The sequence below is a fragment of the Mustela erminea genome, chromosome 9, assembly GCF_009829155.1.
Source record: "Mustela erminea isolate mMusErm1 chromosome 9, mMusErm1.Pri, whole genome shotgun sequence".
Classification (NCBI taxonomy): domain Eukaryota; kingdom Metazoa; phylum Chordata; class Mammalia; order Carnivora; family Mustelidae; genus Mustela; species Mustela erminea.
The window spans coordinates 79,810,595-79,832,519 of record NC_045622.1 but is presented as its reverse complement, the minus strand read 5'-3'; the positions used below and the strand labels follow the sequence as shown (position 1 = coordinate 79,832,519).

Here is a 21,925-nt window from a genome sequence, read left to right as displayed (position 1 = left end):
AAGGCTCTGTAGATTGAAAAATGCCGTCCCGTCTCCCCAGCCCTGTGGCAGAGCAGATGTTCTCCCATCTGCCCGTGAGGAGCCTGAGAGCCTTTCTAAGAACAGACAAACATCATTTAATTTTAGAATTGGAAAGACTATGCATACCATGCCAGCCTCGTGTCCCAGAAGAGAAACCGGAAGCTCAGAAGAGTTAAGGGCCCCATGACCAGAGTTTGGCCAGACCCCTGGGGAATTTGACTTCATTTTGAAGTCTGGTTTTAGCCCAGAAGTTGGACCACTATGCTGTGCTGTCTCTGTGTTGTGCTGTAGGTGAAGAGAAGCATTAAGCAAATAAAACAGGGGTTTTTAGCATAAGGAATTTGCACAGGAATAGGGCAAATGATCTGTTTAGTTCCTTAAAAAAGAAAAAAAAAAATCTCAGCAGCCAAAGTGATGATGGCTACACATTTGGGGAAGAAAGTCCACATTGAGTGTGATTCCTCAGGAAGGGTATTTTGAAGAGACGTTGAAGAAAATTAGATTCGGTTCTGGGGGAAACAGTAGAGGGGTGTCCTGTGTGAGGAGTCTAGGTCTAGATCAAGGGGTCTAGGGCATTGTTCCTTAAAATATCTGTGGTGATGGACCAATTTTGTTTAATTTCAGATATAGTGTGGTTTGATACTTTTGTAAAACATAACAAAGGTGAACTTTTAGAGAAATAAAATGGAAAAAAGAAAAAAAAATACAATGGAAGAATACCAACCCAAAGTTTTTATTATTCGATTTTTAGTATAAAATGATTTTTATCTATTTGCTAAGATGTGAACTTTGAGTATCTCTGCTGGCCTCATGGTGGCATTTTAACAGTTTATGCAGTGGCTCCATGTTTTGAGTAGCACTTGTCTAGTGTGAACAAAAGTGGGAAAAAGTGGGCTGTGGTGGCAGGGAGGGATGGACACACAGGAGGTCTGAGGGAAGCAGCCCTCGCCAGAGCAGGAGAGTGTAGGAGAAGCCAGGTGTATCTTGACTTGTGGAGATCTCAAGTTAAGAGAGTATCTCAACTTCCAGTGGGGATGGGGAGCTTAAATTTGGCCCCATGAGCAATAGGGAGCTCCTGTGGGCTCTTGAGCAAGGGAATGGACTTGTCAGTGCCATGCTGTAGGATACTCTTGGATATTTGAGATCCTTGCTGCTGTGAGTAAGCTCTGGGTATATTTAAAAGTCCTTTGTTTCATGTCAGCTACTCTTCCATGATTTCTGTTTTTCTTCATTTTCCTCTGTTTATATCATTCAAGTAGCAGAAATAGGTGTCTTGTATTCGCCTTTGGGCCTCGTCTGGGATGGATACTTCTGCCGAGAGCAGGTTAGCCATTTCCCCACACTCACTCTCCTATTGCTTTCCTACTTTCTGTGTAGTTACATTCAACTGCAGATGTCTTCCAGAAAACTCCTAACTTTTTAAGCAAATACAGTTGACCCTTGAACAACACTGGTTATATTTTCATGAAAATGTGTTTTCTCTTCCTTATGATTTTCTTAATAATGTTTTCTTTCCATGGTGCCTGTGTGGCTCAGGTAGTTAATTGTCTGACTCGATTTCAGCTCAGGTCAGGGTTGTGAGATTGAGCCCTGAGTTGGGCTCCGTGCTTAAGGTTTTCTCTCTCCCTCTGTCCCTCACTTACCACCCCCCCCAACCCCGCTAATAACATTTTCTTTTCTCTAGCTTACTTCCTTGTAAGAATACAGTGTATAATACATATAACATACAAACTGTGTGTTACTTGACTGTTTATGTTATTGGTAAAGCTTTTGGTCAACAATAAACTGTTAGCCATTAAGTAGGGAGTCAAAAGTTGTACTGGGAGTTTGATTGTTTGGGGAGTGGGTGGGGACGTCAGTGCCCCTAACCCCTGTAAGGGTCCACTGTACTTGTTTTAATTCGGAGTATTTGGAAAGCAAGGTCAAAGATAGGGACTGGGGAGAGAGAGGTTGTTTAGTTGGAAAGGGCTCTGGGGAAAGGGTATTGAGGGGACTGTAAAGACAGCTCATCTGAAGTGGGATCAGTGCTCCTGATATATGGAATGCCTTTTTGTTTGTCCATGAGAAAGTGACAGTGCTTTGCTATACAGAACAGTTATTTGGTCCTGAACTCCCATGACTAAGAATTTGCCCAAGACCTGGGCCTAATAAGCAATAGGCCATGGACATGATGTTTAATAGCCCACATGTATGGAGTAATGGAATCCTAAGGAGAGGATTCTTATTTTGAAAAGAATTGCTTTGGACGCCTGGGTGGCTCAGCAGGTTAAGCCTCTGCCTTCAGCTCAGGTCATGATCAGGGTCCTGGGATTGAGCCCTGCATCACGCTCTCTGCTCAGCGGGGAGCCTTCTTCCGCCTCTCTTTCTGCCTATTTATGATCTCTCTTTCTCTGTCAAATAAATAAAGTCTTTTAAAAAAAGACAAGAAAAAAGAAAAAATAATTGCTTTGAAAAGATTGTTTTGGGTGTTAGTGCAAGTTGAATTGCAGAGGGGTAAGCATGAAAGCAAGACCAGCTTGGAGGCAGCTACAGTGGTCCATCCATGGAGAGAGGGGAAAGAGGATGGACTTGTCCTGTTGTTCTGGTGTTTATCCCAACGTTGGAAGCTCCTCGTGGGGGCCCAGGAAACAGCTGAATTATGTATTGTACATGCTGTTTTAGAAAGCAGAGAAGTGCAAAAGGCATTTTAGAAAAATAGCTGTTACCAACAGTTATTTGAATGCCTGCGCCTCCGTTCCCCTGGGGGTGAACCCTCAGCTATCTGGAAAACTCGGCTACCCGAGACAACTCATTCTCTGAGAGGTCTGGCTTAGCTATATTAATGTGGAGTATAATCTGTGTGTGTGTCATTGCTTAATTGTTGGCATGTAGTGACTCAACTGGTAATTTAAATTAATAGACTGTGCGTATACGCACACTATTGTTCTTCTTAGATCTCGATGGAGCTTTGATTGGCACTTAAGTGATGGTGTATTTGAATTAATTACCATAGCTGAGCAAGAGCTGGGAAAACACATTAGGAACAAAGTAGAGAGTTGTGATGTAGGGGTGGAAGGAATACATTCAAAGTGAGAGTGAGCCGAGAGTACGTGCCCCTGGATGTGGAGAATGGAGTCAATGCCCGCACTCACAGACACAGACATCTGGGGGTCTGTGGACACCAGGGCTGCCTCAGGAGGTGTGCTCCGCTGGTAGCCTCAGTTGCTGACTGGAGGTGGATCCCACTCTTCTGCCCCTGCCCATTCTGGCCCCTGCAGGAGGAAGAGGCACCGTGTAGGTCCCCCTCTCCCTGTCTGTCAGGATCCAAGCCCAGGCAGTTCCACCTCAGGCGGGCTCTTCCTCACATGTTTACACACATCCTCCTTAAACCTTGTGTTACTTTTCCTTTTCTCTTTTAAATCTTGCCCAGTTACCTCAGGAAATTCTCTCCCTTTCTTTGTTCTCTTCCCAGAACCAAAATAAAAGGGGAAAAAAAATTCTAGTTATGGTTAATATTCATGAGATTCATGCTGTGATAAACCTATTGACAAATGATCTAATTACCAAATCCCGTGGCTAATAGAGTTACTGATTACTTGGCAGCATTTGACAGGGTAGTACTTCATCTTCTTGAAACTTTTTCTTGAGATTTTTCCCTCATCTTCCTGGTCATTCCCTTCCTGTTCGTCTCTCAAATTGAGTTTGCTTCTAAAAAATTTTTTTTCTCAGGCACTTTCTTTCTTGCTGGGCACCTCCTCTCTGGGCGATGCCATTCGCTGCAGCAGTTTTAATTTTCCTTGTTGCCAACTCCTACATCTTTACCTCCTCCTTGTCGTGTCCTCAGTTCTGGGCTTGAATTTCCAGCCATGTGCTGATAATACCACACCACCCAACAGGCCCAGTGCCCGTTTCCCTCCTGTTAGGTCTCCAGCTTCTGACGGCATCACTGTCCCAGCTCTGTGGACAAACCGCCACGGTGTCATCTCCAAGGTTCACCCTTCTTTCTCAGCTTCTAATTATTGAAGCTCTGCTGGTTCTGCCTCTGGAAGAGGGCTCTCCTCTTTCTTTTCCTCTCTGTCCCTTGTGCTGCTGTTTTGGTTCTAGGTCCCCTTCTCCTTCACAGCTCTCTACCCCACCCTTCTGGCCTCTGCGGTCGCCCTTTCAGACCGCCACCGGATGCGTGGGTACATTTGTTGGCTTACGCCGGGCCCCAGGGAATGCTCACAAAATGCTAGCATAATCCACCTTATTCCAAAAAGAATTTTAAGATAGCTTACAAAAACGTGTAACATAAAATAACAGAAAAAGTGAGTGAGAAGCTGAAGACCATCCCGGACTTGAATAAGAACAAGAAGAAAGGATCACTTGTAGACAGGAATTACCGAAGCTACGCACCTAAGGTGTACATTTGTGAAAGGCGGTGGGATACAGTTTAAGTTTGGAGAATCTTAGTACCCTGTAGAAGGGGGGAGAGATTCCACGTTGTCATAGGATAAAAAGGACACATTGTGCAGGAGAAACATAGCTGTTCTTGGAACTGGGGCCAGAGAGAACTTACTCCCAAGGGTTCTGGTAAAGGGAATACTGTGCAGCTTCACAAATCATCACCTCACCTCATGCTTACAGTAGCCGCGGTGATCAGTTTCATGGGGCTGCTGCTTCCACCATCAGAGTAGCAGGCCAGTAGCAGAGTGCCCATGTGGAATTTCAGTAAAGGTAGTTGTAAAGCTATGTAGAGTGTAAAAATGGTGCCCACCCAACCAGAATTTCTCTGCAAATCAGCCTTCTTCATGTTCCTTTAAAAAAATCTTCCAGAGCCTCTTGTTTCTGTGCTCACACTCTTTGTTACATGGACAGTCCATGTCCTCAGGAATCTGGGCCCCTGCCGTCATTCGAGCTTTGCCCCTCACCTGAACTCCGTGTCCCAGTCAGGTCGGTCTGCTTGCAGGTTCCTGACTGGTTCCATCCTCTAGAATCCACCTGCATGCAGACAGTTTCTGTAGCTTTGGAGACCCTTCTCTTTCTCTACCTTTTTTTTTTTTTTAAGATCAGAGGGAGCAGTTTACTCATTGTGCCAATAAAGATTTGTTGAACAACAGCAGCAAAAGGTATAAGTTCTTTTAACAACTAACATATGACTGTCAATGCATCACAGCTTATAAAGGTAAACAGAATTCCACTTTGGCAATTTTGCCTCATTTTAAACTTAAAGGACCAGTATTTTTAGTAAGTAAGAGACTTTTCATCCATTTACTTGGTTGAGTACGGGTAGTATTAGTTTATCTGTTTCCATGTTTCGGTTGTAACATTTATTCATTAGTTGAACTATAGGGCTCTATAGTGAGGGGCTCTGCCAATGGCTTACTCATTAACCTCAGAATCCAAGCACCATTTAACACATGGCTCCTAGGGAAGTTGTTTTCCTGAGGTCCAAAGCATATCACTAAAAACATCACTGCCACATGTTCCCTTTGAGGGTGGTAGAAAGATCCCTGGACTTGGGTCTATCTTTATTTATTTATTTATTTATTTATTTATTTCAGAGAGAGAAACATGAGCTCCTGAATGGGGTGACGGGCAGAGGGGGAAGGAAAGAGAGAATCCCATTCAGACTCCCTACCTCCCTGCTGAGTGTGGAGTCCAGCGTGGGCTGGATCCCAGGATCCTGAGATCATGACCTGAGCCAATATCAAGAGCCAGACCCTCAACTGACTGAGCCGCCCAGGCGCCCTTGGGATTTATCTTTTTGATTCTGACCTTGGTTCTTTAATTAATTAATTATTTAACCTCCCTGGGCCCCCGTTGCCTCATTATTAAAATGAAATGGTGAGATTAGATGGTGATCAGGTGATGATAACCTTAAAATAATAATTGCAGAGTCTGATTGAGTTTTGACTGTGGGCGAGGTGCTGGGCTGCGCACAAGTTGGAATTCACCTCATCTAACCCTCACAATGATGTTCTGAAGCCAGAAGTCTTATCCCCGTTTTGACTGAAGAAACTGAGGCACATAGAGATTAAGGGACATGCCCAGGGTTATATAGCTGGTGAGTGAGCAGAGCTGTATGCAAACCCAAGGCATTTGGTTTGGCTTCTGGGGGAAGCATTTAACCACTATGCTTTCTAGTTCAGTGGTTCTGTAAGATACTATTTTTAGGAGAAAGCCTGTATTTTAAAATTTTGAGGAAGAAAAATTAGTTTTACTGAAATCCAAATTTACATCATTCCTCCCAAGCTATTTTTAAATCCAGGAACTTGTATTTAAATGAACACTTTGCTCTCTTTCTTGCTTTTTACCAAATATGTTTGCGTATAGGGTTACTATTTGATTATAGAAATTAGACTTTGGGAGGAAATCTGTCATTAACACTCTTTGCTGTCCATAAGAAATATTGTGATCCTGACTGTTCCACAATCAGGTCAATTACAAAAATTTGTAAAAAGAGGGACGCCTGGGTGGCTCAGTTGGTTGGACGACTGCCTTCGGCTCAGGTCATGATCCCGGAGTCCCGGGATCGAGTCCCGCATCGGGCTCCCAGCTCCATGGGGAGTCTGCTTCGCTCTCTGACCTTCTCCGCTCTCTGACCTTCTCCTCGCTCGTGCTCTCTCTCACTGTCTCTCTCTCAAATAAATAAATAAAATCTTAAAAAAAAAATTTGTAAAAAGAGGATAGTTTATATGCCCTTTCTTTCTTTCCTCCCACAACTAGGCCATTGACTTCCTTTAGATGACTGGAAAATTAAACCTTTTTTAAAAATTCATTTTTTTGGAAATGCTAAGTATGTATTTGCTCCATGACCGTTAAAATGTTTAAGAGTGTCTGGCATGCTATTCACTCAACTGTGGCCACACAGTATGCCACAGGCTTGGGACACAGTAGGAAGCAAAACACATACCCTACCTTAATGGAGTATATAGCCCAGCTGGAGGAGCAGGAAATTGATCAAAGGGATATTTACAAACTCTACAGATGTTTAATAAGTTGTGTGTTTTCATATTATAATTATCCATATAGTATTATGCCAGTGAGGAATTAGCCTTTTATTCAGATCATCCCCAAGGCAATCCAAACCAAGATTTCCACTTCTTCCCATCACAACTCATTCAACGTCATTCAGTCAAACCTACTGCTGTTAGTGGGATGATCATTTAATTTATCATTCCAATAACTGTACCTCTGAGAGGGAAAAGGAGCACCATTAATAATTATGCCAAACAATAGATGTAAGCTGGGGTGGTCTCAGGCAGACTGGGGTTTAGTGGTATTCTGCTTATTGGTATCTGAATTGACCTTCCAATCTTACAATTTTTAATTGTAGGTCAAGCTCTTTTTGGAGTGTGTGTGTATGTGAATGTGAGTGTAAGTGTGAGTCAGAGACACGTGTCTGGTTTCACTGGTGGTTACAATATTAAGTATTCACTTTTTTTAGGAATTTCGTTTCTTTCTCTCTTTCTTTACTTCTCTCTCTTTCTTTCTTGCAAGATTTTATTTATTTGATAGAGAGCGAGCAAGTGCAAGAGGGTACAAGCAGAGGAAGCAGCAGAGAGAGAGGGAGAAGCAGAAACCCTGCTGAGCAGGGAGCACAATGTGAGCCTCAATCCTAGGACCCTGGGATCATGACCTGAGCCAAAGACAGACACTTAAAGACTGAGCCACCCAGATGCCCTAGGAGTTTATTTTCTAAGATATTATTTCTTCTCTTCTTACCAATTAATAACAAAACTGCTCCAGCAAACATTGTCAACTCCAGAAATGAGAGATTTTCTTAGATAAACAATATAAACCAATAATTCTGAACATATTTTGGAGTTCCTAGAGTGCATCTGTGTCTTTCTTTTTTTAATAACCAAATTTCAAGGGGCGCCTGGGTGGCTCAGTGGGTTAAGCCTCTGCCTTTGGCTTAGGTCATGATCTCAGGGTCCTGGGATCTAACCCCACATCGGGCTCTCTGCTCAGCAGGGAGCCTGCTTCCCCCTTTCTGCCTGCCTCTCTGCCTACTTGTGATCTCTCTCTCTCTCTCTGTCAAATAAATAAAATCTTAAACAAACAAACAAACAAACAAATTTTAAGGTAGCCCATTGTTTTCTGTTCAAGGTAAGAAATAAAGGATCATATGATCCATGTTAATTGCTGAATTAAAAGGAATTAGTTTTGTGTTTGGGACTTGTTAGAACTTAAAAACTTGCTACAAGTGGAGATGTCCAGGAGTATTACAAAACCAAATTTGAGAATCTTTCCTGAAAGATTTAAGAGTATCTTAGATCTGATTGCATAGCTTCTTCTATGGTGAATAAATCATTAGTGACTTTAATGAGTTATTAAGTCATTCCCAAGGGAATATCTTTTTATAAACCATCATTATCAATGTCTGTTGTCTTGTGGTCACCAGAAATGATTGAGTCATCTTAGTTACAATTTTGAGTCATTCCTTTAAGGATAGAATATATTTTATAAGCCTTTTAAAAAACGGCCATCAGAGGGGAGAAGGGAGAGTGTGTGGTATGTGTGTTTGGGAGGGGTACCACATGCCTCATAACCTGAAGGGAAACAGTTGCTCCACAAAGCCTACATTAATAGGTTGGTGAAATCTCAGCTTGTTTCTGAGTTTAGGCCTAGACCTTATCATTTAGAATTTTATTCTTGTCTCCCCATAATGAAGTTAGTGCCTCAGTGTCTTAGAAATTGGAGCTTTTCTTGTCTAGGATGATTATTGGATGTACAAATAGTGATTTATCATATACTTCTAGGAACCCCCACAGAGAGAAGAATGGATGAATACAGAACTTCAAGAAAGAGCTAGACAATGTAAGAAAGTGACAGTGAGAGATGAAGAAGACAATAACAGAAGGGGAAAATACCCTAGAGGGAATAAACAGCTAGTTAGAAAATACAGGAGCTGGGATTAATGATCCAGACGACAGGGTAGTGGAAATCACCCAAACTGTACTTCAAAAAATAAAAAAATAAATAAATAAAATATTTAAAAAAATGAAGCTAGTTTCAGAAACTTCTGGGACAACATGAAGCAAACTAACATTCATATCATAGGGGTCCAGAAGGAGGAGAGAGAGAGAGAAAGGGGCAGAAAACTTATTTAGAGAAGGGATACCTCTGAAAACTTCCTTAACTGGGGGAAAGAAACAGACATTTGGGTCCCAAAAGTAGAGAGTTCCAAACAAGATGAATCCAAAGAGGTATACACCAAAATATATTATAATTAAAATGTAAAAAAAGCTAGAGAGTCTTAAAAGCATTAAGAGAAAGCAGTTCTGTATAAGGGAACCCCATAGACTATCAGGCAGTTTTTCAGCAGAAACTGCAGTCCAGAAAGGAGTGGCATGATATATTCAAGTGGCTGAAAAGAAAAAAACCTTAACAGTCAAGAATACTCTACCCAGCAACATTATCATTCAGGAATAGACGGGAAAATAAAAAGTTTCCCAGGCAAGCGAAAGCTAAAGGAGTTCATTTCTACTATCACAGCTTTATAAGAAGTAACAAAAGAGATTTGCTTAAGTGGAAAAAAGGCCATACATAGAAATAAGTAAATAAATGAAAGAAAATAATCTCATTGGTAAAGCAAATGTACAGCGAAGTTGGTGGATCAGCCACTAATAAAGCTAGTATGAAGTTTGAATGACAAAAGTAGTAAAATCAGCTATAATCACAGTAAGTTGTTAAGGGATACACAAAATAAAAAGTAAAATATGCTGTCAAAAACACAAGTGTATACACATCCCTATCAGTAATTACTTTAAATGTAAGTGGACTAGGTCAGTTAGTTGATATCCAACTCTTGATTTTGGCCAAGGTCATGAACTCAGGGTTGTGAGATCAAGCTCTGCATTGGGCTCCATGCTGAGTGTGGAACCTGCCTAAGATTCTCTCTCTGCTCTTTCCTCGTTTATGTGTATGCTCTCTGTGTCTCTCTCTCTTAAAGAAAAAAAAAGTGGACAAAATGCCTTTAGAAAAAGTTCATTTATTTTTCAAAAGATTTTATTTATTTGACAGGGAGAGAAAGACAGAGAGGGAACAAGTAGGGGGAGTGGGAGAGGAAGAAGCAGACTTCCCACTGAACAGAGAGCTTGATGCAGGGCTAGATCCCAGGACCCTGGGATCATGACCCGAGCCGAAGGCAGACGCTTAACGACTGAGCCTCCCAGGCACCCCTATCTATTTTTAAAGTAATCTCTATACCCTGTGTGGGACTCAAACTCATGACTGAGATTAAGATCTCATACTCTTCCAACTGAGCCAGCCAGAAGCCCTTTATTTTATTTTATTTTTTTATTTATTAAAAACACTTAATTAAAAACTGAACACTTTAATCAAAATACATAAGATAGCTAAATGGATAAAAAACAAGACCCATCTATATGTTGCCTACCAGAGACTCACCTAAGATCTACAGACATGCCCAGACTGAAAGTGAAAGGATGGAAAAAGATATTTCGTGTAATTGAAAATAAAAAATAAAGCTGGGATAGTAATACTTGCATCAGACAAAATAGACTTTAAAAAAGCAGCTGTAGCAAGAGACAAAGAAGGGCATTACATAATGAGAAAAGGATTAATCCAACAAGAATATGTAGCACTTGTTAATCTGGACCCCCACATATATATAAAGCAATGTTAATAGACACCAAGGGAGAAACTGACAGTAGTACACTAACAGTAGGGGACCTTACCACCCCACTTACATCAGTGGATAGATCATCCAGGCAAAATTAATATAGAAACATTGGCCTTAATGCAGATGGACTTAATAGATACAGACAGAACTTTCCATTCAAAAACAAAACACACATTCTTTTTAAGTGCACATGAAACGTTTTCCAGGCTAGATCCCATTTTAGGCCACAAGACAAGTCTCAATAAATTTAAGAAGTTTGAGTGATTTCAAACATCTTTTCCTACCACCACAGAATGAAACTAGAAATCAATTACAAGAAGAAAAATGGAAATGACGCCAACATGTAGAGGCAGACAGCATGCTGCTACACAACCCATGGGTCAATGAAGGGCTCAAAGAAGAATAAAAAAAAAACCAAAACACCTTGATACCCATGAAAACGAAAACAGAATGGTCCAAAATCTATGGCATGCAGCAGTGCAATTCTAAGAGGAAACTTAAAAAATTTTTTTTAAAAGATTTTATTTATATATTGACAGAGATCACAAGTAGGCAGAAGGAGAGAGGAAGGGAAGCAGGCTCCCTGCTGAGCAGAGAACCCGATGCAATGTGGGGCTTGAACCCAGGACCTTGGGATCATGACCTGAGCCGAAGGCAGAGGCTTTAACCCACTGAGCCACCCAGGCTCCCCAAGAGAGAACTTTATAGATAAAGGAAGACTTTCAAGATTACTAAATACATTGAGCCAGTCCTGTGCTGGGAAAGCAGCTGCAGTTGTGATTCCATCGGGGTGTGTGTGTGGGGGGTGCTGTTGGAGAAGAATAAGAAATATTTGGCTTTAATAGCCAAACCCTTGAATTCATGGTTCTAACTATATTTCACAGACACGTGTATACAAACTTGAGACTTTGTAGTCAGTAAGACAGAAACACACATACACTAAAGTTCCCTGAACCAATACTTTCTGTTACTACATTTGATATACTCTGATTTTTTTTCTAATTTATTCTATTCTTTCCTATTTAAATTAAAAAAAATTGGCTATGACCCATCAAAATGATTTCATAAGCCATTAATTGGTTGTGAGTTGAAGTTTTTTAAAAAAAAAAAAATGCGCGTCTAAACAGAAGTTTTCGTGGGTGTGCGTGTTTGAAGGCAGGACCATGAAGTAATGTTTTTCCTATCAGTGGTGTTAATAAGTGTAGCCATAATAAAACATAAACCGTTTAGTTAATTAGAATATTTACCGTAATAAATGCTGTTGGGTTGATTTCTTTATGAATAGTGCATTTTGTTGGCTGGGATGAAGTAATTGAGTGTTTCCAATGTGCCCAGCTGACAATACTTACTTGTTGATGTTAAATGGACTATTGAAATACCATTCTGTCTGTGTGTCTTGGCTGGTAATGAGCGCTGTTTTGTCATCGTTAGGGTTACCAGAACAGCTGTTGACACCCAAAGAATGCCTGGGAACACCCGTTAAGTAGCAAGAAAACAAAGAATATTAGAGTTTAACCCTTGTCTGTTCCGTATGATGCCAGATGCTAGGGTCCTTGATCAAACTATAGAAAGAAAAGTAATGTTCTTTCTCTCTTTGGCATGCATTTCTTCTTTGCCATTTAGTAAACATTACTCCAAGTTTCGAGCATTTTATATTTTTGTCGTCAGTGCACATTCCACACTTGACAACTAGACTCTGTTTAAAAAGACAAAAACAAAAAGCTCCAGAAACAAGTGGAACTTGTTTCAATATTAGAAAACATTGAATTCGCCTGACCACTTTTATTTTTTAAAGGTACCCCTTTAAGGATGTATAATTTCAACCACACCTGCCTTTCGTTGTGGGGTGGTATTTTCACACCAGTGTTTTGTTCTTCCTCTTTACTAACTTGTTGGGTTAGCATCTCCTTGGAGAACACACCCTTCAACGTCTCCTAGGCTGTATTGCTTCATTGAGAGCATAAACAATTACAGCATAAAATATTACCTTTGGAAATGAAGTCATGCGTCTTTCTTAATTGCTGAACCCTTGTAATTCTGAAGGGGTTATGTTTTAAAAGTCTGTGCTTCACACACTTGCTAACACAAGCAAATGTGCCCGCGCATATAGGAAAAACATGAATCTAAGAGTTGCTTATTTTCTACTAATTATGCATGGAATGTGCAGAATCAGGAATGCCAAAGTAGGAGTCATAATGATATATTTGGAAAGGACCTGAGAAGTAGCAAGTACACAATATTTTACAGTCAGGGAACTGCGTTCCAGAAGGGCTGAATTTCATCTTTCCTTCCTTTCCTCCCATTGTAATATATGGCTGCCAGAATTATCTTTCTGCTGCAAACTTGATATGCTTAAAGTTCCTCTGGCAGCTCTGATTTGTTTTTAAAATTTTTTTTCTTTTTATAATTTTTTGAAAGATTTTATTTACTTATTTGTCAGAGAAAGGGCAAGTGAGCACGAGCAGGGGGAGCAGCAGGCAGAGGGAGAAGCAGGCTCCCTGCTGGGCAAAGAGCTGGATGCGGGACTCGATGCCAGGACCCTGGGCTCATGACGTGAGCCAAAGGCTGACGTTTAACTGACTGAGCCACCCAGGAGTCCCTGACAGCTCCGATTTCTAGAGGTCACATCAGCAAGGCTTTTGGGGATGTATGTTCTGCTAATCTTGGTAGCTTCTCTTGCCACCTGTATCCCTACTAGTTTGTAATGTTCAAGTTCCTAGATAGTTTTCTCTTTTTAACCATTCTGGTTTTATCTCATTCAGTGTGCTTTCACACGAGATTGTCCCTGTGCCTGGAAGGCACCCCTACCCAAACAAATAAGTTATCTCATTCAGAATCTTTCAAATTTATTTCCCCATGAATCCAATGACTACATTTTTCATCATCAACCAGTATATATGGAAAAATCTAAATGATTGTCGTGAAACAATCCTGGTTCTCTTTCTTTCTTTCTTTTTGTTTTAAGATTGTATTTATTTATTTATATATCAGAGAGAGAGAATATAAGCAGGGAGAGAGGCAGGCAGAGGGAGAAGCAGACTCCCCACTGAGCAAGAAGCCCAATGTGGGGCTCAGTCCCAGGACCCTGGGATCATGACCTGAGCCGAAGGCAGGCACTTAACTGAGTGAGCCACTTGGATGCCCAGCTGGTGCTTTTTTTATGTGATGTACTTTGATGTTAGCTCTTCATTTTATATATATATATATATTTTTTTCTTTCTTTCTTTTTTAGAATGCCATGTTCTACTTGCTAAATAGATTTCATCTTCCTCCCTGTGCTACCAACTTGCTTTGGGAAGGTTGGAAGTGTTTGGGAAGTGTTTTTAGTTGCACTAATTAGTGTGCTGGTGGGAACAGGGATGCCAAGTGCCCTATAGTGAGCAAAGTTGTCTTGAATAATGAGGAATTATCCTACTCAACATGCCAATTGCGCCCTGCTGAGAAACGGTGCCAACCTAATGAGTGAGTGCACAGATTGAAATACCAGCACTCTACAAAGTAACATCTTCCCTTCACACCTTGGCACCACAGCCTTGCCTTTAGAAGTCTTTCCCCTGCTCCAGGTTTGGTTGATTATCTTCCCTTGGTGCGCCACACATATCACAGTGTTTACTTGTCATTTTTTATTGCCTTGCTGCTGTCTCAGAATGCTCTTTGGGTAAACTCTGTCTTACTTGCCTTTATGTACCCAGTGCCCAGCACACAGGCACAAACCCAGCAGGTGCTTAGTAAAGAGGGAATGAAGAGGCTTGGGCTGATGTCTTGCTGTAAGTGGGTAGCTGTGTGTAATATCATTTGGAGTTGGGTCAGCCTGGGAAAGAGAACTTCTAGCCAATGGATTAATTCTTTTTCCTGTGGAAGAAATGTGAGGAGGATAATATATATGTTCTTATTTATAAAAGGCTGGTGTTGAGGTTTAATTTACATACAGTAAAACTCTCACTTTTTAGTATACAGTTCTAAGAGTTTGGATATCTGTAATCCTATAACCATCATCAAAATCAAGATCTAGAGCATTTCCATCACACCAAAATGTTCTTCTGTTCCCCTGTGTAGCCATTTTTCTCCCACTCCATCCCCCCCAGCTGTTGGCCACCGATCAGTTTTCTGTCTCTAAAAGTTGGCCATTTCTAATATGCCGTATGAGTGGAACACAGTGGATAGTCTTTTGAGTCAGGCTTTGACGTAGCATCAAGTATTTGCGATTCATCTGTGCTCCTGCTCCTGTGTATCAGTAGTCTCCTTTTTGTTGTTGGATGTTATTAACATTGTATAGATACACCAGAGTTTCTTTATCCCATTACCAGTTGGAGGGGGTTTGGGTTCTTTCCATTTTTTGGCAGTTACTTATACCTCGCATTGCTGAGTCATATGGTCATAAGCCCATGTTCGATTTTATAAGAAACTGCCGAACTGCTTTCCAAAGTGGTGGTACCATGTTGCCTTCCCACTAGCAGTGTATGAGAGTTCCTGCTGTTTCATATCCTCATCAGGACTCGGCATGTTCAGTGTTTTTTTTGGGGGGGGGGGTCACATTTTAGGCATTCTGATAGTTGTGTGGTGTGGTATCTTGTGATTTGTGATTTATTTTGCATTTCCCCACTGGGAAATGAACATCTTTTACTATTGAACATCTTTTTTAGGTGCTTTCTGCCATTTGTGTAATCTTCTTTGGTGAAGTGTCTGTTCAAATCTTTTTGCCCACTTAAAAATCAGGTTTATTTTCTTACTGAGTCTAGAGAGTTCTTTCTACATGGAGATACTATTCCTTGATCTTAAGTGTTTTGCAAATATTTTCTTCCAGTCTGTTTCATGTCTTTTCATTTGCTTAGCAATAGCAATATAGTCATTAATAGAAAAATTCTAAAAGGGCCTGAAGGGGAGGTTTTAATCCACTAGAGTAGATGATCATAAAATGAATTAAGCATTGTTCTCTGTATCTCCTATACCAAAAAAGTTTTCATTTTTTAAGATCTGAAGTTGGCATTTTCTCTAGACTTTCTGTATTGTTAAGAAGATTATATATAAAGATATTCAAGTACTTTAAATAGATCATGACAGTACAAGGTGATAACTTTTCTCTGCAGTAATTAAAATTTATTTTTAAGTATCATTATGCTGGGTTGTAGCAGATAACCTCCTTAAGGACTGCAGGCCTGCAGGGAAGCAAGTTTTGGATTCTTTCCCTGGAAATCACTGCATTTTTGTGTTTGAAACACCAACCAGTGGTCCAGATAGCATGAAGTCAGTTCCTCTTGCTGACTAAAACTGCAGTAGAAATTGTTGCCCATGGCATTAGAGGGCGGTCTGTTTTGAAATCAAGCTGGACTCCTGTAGTGCTAAACCATGTAAAGTCAGGAAGATACCTCGGGAACAACATCTGACTGAAATGGCGTATGAACTGTTTTGGCCTAATTTCTGTAGTATAAAGAGCAGCATCTTCACATAGACATAGTTGCTCTGGTTGCTTTCAGAATGCAATGATGCATATTTTAAAAGTGGAACTTAATTGGATGTTGCAACAATATATAGTGATAGTAAGTGGTAGAGGAGACTGGAGTGACAGATTTTCATTAAAAAAGAAAATAACTGGGAGCACAACTTCTGATACAAGGAGCCTCACATACTAGCGTGCTGCCTGGCACATATGTGGCTAATGTTAAATGGGTGACACGATATCTCCTTTTATAGGCAAGTCCTTAATCCACCTCTTTTGCCGTTGGCATGGTGGCTTTTACTAACAAGGGCTTTCTCATCTCATGCTGTATGTCCTGCCAAAAAGAGCATCAGGGTCTATTAGATGGTAATATTTGTACTTTTAGTCAAATATATTTTCAGGGAAGTTTTCATTGCCTCTTGAAGACCTTTAGGTGCCGATGGATAAATGTGTTCAGAACTATAGGATTTCGCATTTGTAAAATCGTACACTCTACGTAGAAAAAAAATCTGTCATGACACCCATGAAATAGGACAGTGGTTATTTCTGTGAATTGATATTGTGGATGGTTTTCTCCGTATTTCAGGGTTTTTTAAAGTCATTTTAAAAAAGATTTTATTCATTTATTTGAGAGAGAAAGAAGAGCACAAGCAGGGGGAGAGGCAGGCAAAGGGAGAAGACACAGGGCTGGATCCCTGGACCCTGAGATCATGACCTGTGCCGAAGGCTGACACTTAACTGGCTGAGCCACCCAGGCACCCCTGTATTTATATTTCAGTTTAAAAAAAAAAAAAACAACCGATACACATAGATCACTTTTGTTCTAAAAAGAAAGAAATAGGGAGAAAAAGAGATTGCTTGCCTAGAGATATAGAATTGTGTCAGAAAAGAAATGAACTCTTCATGGGCTTTGACTAGAACTCTGGTGTTCTGTGTGTGTCGGCACTGCTGGTGGACAAGAGAGACCTTCCCTTCAAATTAGTTCCCCCAGAAGCATTTTTCAAATGTAGTTTTCGTTTTCTTTTTTGTTCATACTGTAGACATCTGTGAATGGGAGACTGACCTGAAATTTTTGGCTAATTACGAAAGACCCTAGAAAAGTCATTGGGATAGTAGTATTCACTATCAACATATGTTTGTTGAGTTTAAAGACACAACCATTTCCTAGAGAACACATTACAGAACCCTGTGTTCTCCAGCACCTGCATGTCATTTAGGGACTTGAAACTGCTGGATAGTGTTTGAGATATAATCAACAGTGTGGTAGTAGCAGTACGGTTTTATCTAGTACAAATAGGAGGGCTTATTCAAATTTAGATAACATTGGGTCAGTCACAGTATATTGAAAATTAAATAATTCCGTGGCAGGAGGCCCAGACCCAGCGAGCATGCAGTGGCGGAGTCTATGGTGGTACACGCTTGGCCATCAGCAAACAGGTTAGGCTTGCTTCTGGAGCATTTTATGGGGATTTTAAAAAGGTACCTTGTTGAAACATGATGTTGTTCTTTACTCTGTAGATACATTAGAGGTAGTGAATTTTATGAGAGAAAAAAGATGAGAGTTTAACCACTGGGGAGATTTAGCAGTTTCAATTAAACAATTGTACCCTTTAAATTTTAATTTTGAAACCAGTGACTGCTGGTGTTTGAGCATTCAGCTTTATTTTTCTAGTGAGGTAATGCACCTTCTGTATTTCTGATCTCTGTGGTAAAAATTGGGAGTTGGGTTGGTATAATATGCAGACATTTGTTCTGTTTGAGAGAACTAAGTATGAAGAAGTCTGTTATAGAACAAATATGTATGGAAAAGATATAGTCAAGCAGCCCATTAAAAGCTCTGGATTCTGTTCTCTGCTTATAACTGTATGAAGCCCTCCTAATCCTTAGAAAGTGGATCGTCCTTCTAAAAATTTCCCGTAAGAATATAATTTCCTTCCTTCCTCTCTGCCCATTCCTCTTCCCTCCCCTGTCTTTCAGGTGCTTGACTCTGTCAACTCCTGGGCCTCAACTTTTTTCTTTTAAAGTGAAGTATGTGACTTCAAAGGGCTCTTCTACCTTAAAAATTTTGACTCTTGGAGTTCTGGAGTTTAGGATCTAGTTTCGTAGTTGGAATGACTCCTGGTTTTAGGTCTTCTGCACCATTGAGTGTTTCTCTTGTGTAAAACTGATTTCTTTCTGGGAAGGAAGTCCACCAAAGGTGTTGTGATGCTCGGCCTGCTAGCTTTCACTGCACTGGACTCAGACCGCCAGCTCCCAGGAGCAGAACAATTATGGATGGTAGTAAGGTAATACCTTATTACTTACTTAGCGTCTCATGTGTAATTTGACATTTTCTGATCTTCAGGAGTCTACAGGATTTAGTTATTCCTGACTCTTTGTTTCCAAATGAAGAAGCTAGGGCTCAGAAAAGATGAACGGCTTGCCCAAGATCACACAGCTAGTAGATTCATAGGTAGATCTTGGTCTTTGTGATACCAAGCCTGTGTACTTCCAATTATACCAGGCTGAACCCAAGGAAGGCCGTCAACTCTCTTGAAATTTCCCTCGGACGCATTTGTGAGTTGGCGATGTTCTGACCTTGTATGATTCTTTTCTTTTCTTTTCTTTTCTTTTCTTTTCTTTTCTTTTCTTTCTTTCTTTCTTTCTTTCTTTCTTTCTTTCAGATTTTATTTATTTATTTGGCAGTGAGAGAGAGAGAGAGCATAAGCAGGAGGAGTGGCAGGCAGTGGCTCAGAGAGGCTGAGCAGGAAGCCAGATGGGGGATTCTATCCCAGAAACCTGAGCCGAGGGCACATGCGTAACTGGCTGAGCCACCCAGGCACCCAATTTTTTTGTTTTCTGTTATATTTATTTCCTTCATAGGCACCCAGGATGGCAAATCAGTGGGTTTGATATCAGAGATTGCTTCTAAGATTGTGTTGCCCATATGACTGTCAAACCACTGATCTCAAGGTTTATCTTTTAGCTGAACATTTTCTATATAATTTTTTTAAACTTAGGTGTTTTAATGATTCATATGGCCTGTGAGCCTGAGATGTTTGTAATTATGGCATAGGGCTTCCATTTGTAAATTGTTACAGTTAACTTATCATCCCCAGCATCCTTTCCAACCATAAACTCTGTTGTCAGAGTTGGTGATGTCAGGTCTGGAATCCTCTCTAAGGCTTGTCTGTAGGTTGTTTATCACCATTAGCCCTCATTATTTTAAATGAGTACCCACCCACCTTATAATCTGTAACCACATGTTTCCAGAGCTTCTCTGGAGATAACATCTTGTAGGCTCCCCCATCTTCTTCTTTTTTTTCCCCTTCCTATTCTCAAATGTTTTGTTTAAACCCAGAAAGATGAGGGGAAATAGCTATAAAGGTAAAACCTCTCTAGTTTTGTGAAATTCAGGACATTTTGGAAACAAGTGTGGCTCCTGAATCTGAAACTGAAACAAAACCTCACCACATGTTTAAAACATATTAGTTTGTAAATATGGAGTCCTACTAATTGCATTTATGGCTCACAGCAGAACTACCTGTCATGTCTTGTTACTCTTAGGGGGAAAAAAATGAGAGAATTATATAGGTGTATGTGTTTTAAAAAATTGGAATGCAGAGAATAGTGTGGTGTAATTTCTAAGTACGTGTCTTTTTATGGTGAGGCAAATAATCAGTTTTTCTGTTACGGTGATAGTCACATGAATTCAGAGAAAACTGTATGGAGTGCCTCCTTCTGTAAAATAATAAACTGTGGTTGTCCTTCTTTCTCCGTTTATTGGAATGGCTAAAGAGCATCAATGCTGTGTGATATTTTACAGAATCATTGCTCACTCAGATTATTATTTTGCCTTTCAGTATGACTAAATGTTTTGTTGTATTCTTAAGAATGATTTTATTGGTTAAGGGCAAATGGGTTTCCAGCGGGAATGACTCAGTGGTTTTATAATGGCAAACTAGTAGTCTTTAAATTTTGTGTTATGGTAAATGTTTCAGAAGCATGCCTTTTCCACAAAACAAACCTCATATATTTTCATTTGGGAGGAGGGACCCCTCCATGAAAACTGCAGTAAAAGGTGAATCATAGAAATATACAATTTCAGGCTGGGAAGCCCCTCAACCAATCAGTTCAGTGCTCTCATTTTACAGATGAGAAAACTGAGGCCCAGGATTACATAGTGGCTACGTGGTGGTAGCAGGAGTTGAGCCTGCTTCTTCAGAACCCAATTTTGCTGCTGTTTCTCCAGTATCTTGCTTGAGTGTTTATGAAAAACAAAGGGTTTCCCTTCCCCTGCCCAAGGATATTGTTCACTGACTAACGAAAGTACCATTAGGGCCTGTGTTTAAAAATAATTCCTTAAGAAAAAAAAAATTCCTTCAGATATATATTAATTTTATTTTTCTTACAAATTATCTGTAAAAGATTTTGAGTTACTTTCAATGATAAAATTTTGGAATGCATGGGAATCTCTGTGGACAGAGAATTCATCTCTAGAATAGTTTCATGCTCAAATTTATATGAACTTTGATTCCTCAAATTCTAAAGCTATTTATAGTTCTTTTTTTAAATTGTCAAGCAAGAGCTCTCCTAAGATTCATTGATGATTGTACCAAGGTCTTTACGGGCAGTATCCCTCTCACTTTTACCCTTGGTAGGACCGTGGGTTTGCTTTCTATCTTGACAATTAATGGAGAGAAGTAACAGGATTTGCACAATACCTTGGGAAGATTCAGTGTTCAGTTAAAATCATGGACTCTGGAGTTCACATTTTCTGTGAACATTGGGGAGGTTCTATACCTCAGGAAGCCCCAGTTTTCTCATTTGTAGGGGAAGATCTTTCGTGCGGTCTTAACCACAGTTTCAATATTCTCTACACATCAGCTGCCACTGCTTTTGCTGGTTTTGTGCCTGCTGTTACTGTTAATTCCCGAGCCAGGAAGATTTCCAGACTTGCCTTGGGAAGGGCTCGTAAAGAGGGTGCAAATTCCATTTCCAAATTTTAGTGAGTAGCAAAGATAGGGAGAAGGGACTCACATACCTTAGGTGAAGGTATTGGCTCCTTTAAAAGAAGATTTCACCTGACCAAATAAATAAAAATCATTGTGTTTTTATTGTTAGCTGATTTTGGTGTTTTATTGTTCGCTGATTTCGCTTCTACCTTCATATGTGTTGAGGCGGTCACAGTTGTGAATTTTCTTGGTGATTTTTAGAAAGGAGAGACCTGAGGGCACAGCCACAGACAAGAGGCAGAGGAACCTGAGTGAGGTAATGGCCCAGTGCATGCTGGGACTTTCCCTCTGAGGCTGCCTTAACCTGCCTTTCACCGTGTCCATGTTAACACAGAGTGTGGAAAGAGAAAACCAGTTGAGAAGGCAGTTGCCAGGGAAGAAGAAAATGGTTAATAAAGTATTTCTTTTAACTGTTTGAACTAGTTAATTGTCAAGTTATATCAGCAAGTGAGTTCTCTCCTTCCTGCTGCTTCTGGAAGGAAAAACTGGAAATGGACAGCATACCTGTCATGTAGCCACATGTCTCTGGGCTGCAACTGTTCCTAGGCTAAAAATGAAATCCCCTCACAGCTATTACTGGAGGACTTTTACAGGTTTTGCAGAAAATATGACTGGAATACAGCTACAGCCTGTTTTATTGTCCCTGACAGTGACTTAAGAAGGACCCGTACCTGCAAATCTTTTATCATGCCCCAGGGTATTCATTTGTTTATTTTTTATCAGGTACAGCACTTTGAATACCAGAGCCCTGGGCAATCAAACTGGCCTACTCATTGTAGGTAGTTTGAGGCCTCTTTTTTCCTTTCCCTTTCCATGTCCTTTTCTTTCCTTGAATACTTAAAAAGTGGGATATACATAGGA

At 40.4% G+C, this 21,925-nt stretch overlaps 1 protein-coding gene across 1 annotated transcript in view; it reads left to right on the top strand.

The window, feature by feature from the left end:
* LGR4 (leucine rich repeat containing G protein-coupled receptor 4) overlaps positions 1-21,925 on the top strand; it is a 103,324-nt gene that overhangs the window by 33,849 nt on the left and 47,550 nt on the right. The gene's annotated exons all lie outside the window — the stretch shown is intronic.